Source organism: Phaethon lepturus, unplaced genomic scaffold (genome assembly GCF_000687285.1).
Source record: "Phaethon lepturus isolate BGI_N335 unplaced genomic scaffold, ASM68728v1 scaffold31116, whole genome shotgun sequence".
NCBI lineage: Eukaryota > Metazoa > Chordata > Aves > Phaethontiformes > Phaethontidae > Phaethon > Phaethon lepturus.
Genome location: NW_010547415.1, coordinates 57329 through 59105, shown reverse-complemented (window position 1 = coordinate 59105; position 1777 = coordinate 57329). Strand labels below are relative to the sequence as shown.

The 1777-nt window shown below is 49.9% G+C and overlaps 1 protein-coding gene across 1 annotated transcript in view; it reads left to right on the top strand.

Moving 5' to 3' along the window:
• Positions 1-1777, top strand: part of SAMD11 (sterile alpha motif domain containing 11) — a 17379-nt gene that overhangs the window by 15308 nt on the left and 294 nt on the right. The gene's annotated exons all lie outside the window — the stretch shown is intronic.

The following is a 1777-nucleotide window of genomic DNA, read 5'->3' as shown; positions in this document are numbered from 1 at the left end:
ATTTTTCCTACTTTCCCGACGGCCTCACTGTTTATGAGGGGTCTAATAAAAAGGTTCTGTGGGCAATTGTTCCCTGTGGGTCAATTCAGTAGGAAATAAAACTCTTTATGTTTCTTAAAAACAGAGAATGCCAAATAGCTCACAGACATTCTTAGATCGGATTTGGTGGGGGGAACATGAGATACGGGCTGAAACTAGAAAAACCCTGCTTCAATTTAATCAATAGTGTTTAAAGTTCTATAATAAGGCATGGTTGGGGGGGGAGTAAGGAGTAAGTGGGGAGCAAAGTCCTGATGTTGCTAACTGAATAATGCCGCAGTTGTCTGGTTTGAACACAAGCCTGTGTTTTTGTTTAAGCTTAAATGTGAAACAGCTGTGTAGGTGCTGGGAAGTTGTGGGGCCTTTGGCCCTTGCCGGGAGGCGAGAACTGCTTCAGGAGTTTTCTTCGGCACTGCAGAAGAAGGGAGAGGCTGCAGCCTTATAGTTTCCTGTGCAGTTAACAGCAGCCACCCTGTAGCCAGATATTTTTCTTCCCTCAGGCTGTTGTCTCGGCCACCTTAAGAGCAATTCCTGCTCATCAGGAGTGGATGTTGTGTACCGTCCCTGCTGTACAGTACCCTGGGCTGGGTTAGCAAAAGGAGAGCAGAAGATTTCCATCAAATTGTCCAGCCAGTGGCACCTGTTAATGAACTAACCAAAGTGGCAGGAATGGGGCAGCCCCCTTCACCTGAAGGCAGCTACAGACTTATGTTCCCGAAGCCCTGTGTAGCAGAGATGACCTAGGAACTTAGCTTACCACCACTGTGTTTCACTCACTCGTGAGGGGATGAGCTGGGGTCCACGAAGGGGGACGAGCGCTATCATATATCTAGCCAGGTAAACAGGCTGCAAGTTTCCACTTGCTGGCTCCTGATGAGCCAGTGAGACCTGATTATTTCAGATCAGAGCTGGACTTGGTTCAGCTTTGGGTTGCACACTTCCTTTCGGCCCACACCTCAGCAAGGCCTTCAGTCTCATTCTGGCCAAAGAACACACGCACACAGAACACGTCACAGGAAAAGAGCCTGCATCGCACCTCTCGGCACGTTTGAGCCCGAGACATGACCTAGGGTAGACCTTGCAGCTCCAGCTGTACTGCAGTCCCTGCACCGAAGTGCCCAGTATGGCGGAGCTAGGGAGCACTGCTGCAGGACAGAGAGTCCTTTAGGAAGGAGAGGAGGAAGCCTTCCCTAATCTTCTCTGGTAGGTCACCAAGGGGTTGGGTGTTTTGTTTTTGTGGATTGGGAATGGTAGCTCTCATACCTTATGGAGTAATAGGGCACGGACTCTCGCGGGGATTCAAGCCAAAGACCTTTATTGCTACAAGGGTCTGCTTTTTATGCAGTTACAGCTCTTTCACGTGCCACAAAACACGTCCTGGTTGGTTACCCCACACAGTCTGTGTGCTTCTCGCACAGTCAAGATTCGCTGCCTGCAGGTGTCCACACACTCCTTTACTTCCTCTTAGATGTTTACCACAGCTCCTCTCCTCAAGGCCGAGCCCTGCAGGCGTCCAGCTGTTTACCAGCTTCTCAATGCCACAGCTCCTTCTCCTCAAGGCTGAGCCCTTGCAGGGTGATCCCAACAGTACCTAGCTGCAGTTCACTTTGGAGTGCAGAACCTGGGCTTGCTGCATGAAAATGCAGCTTCTATAGATTTCTGAAGAGAGTTTGTTGCACATTGTCTTCCCTTTTTGCCCCCCCCCCCGCCCTTTTTTTTTGTATCCCCGAAAAGACAA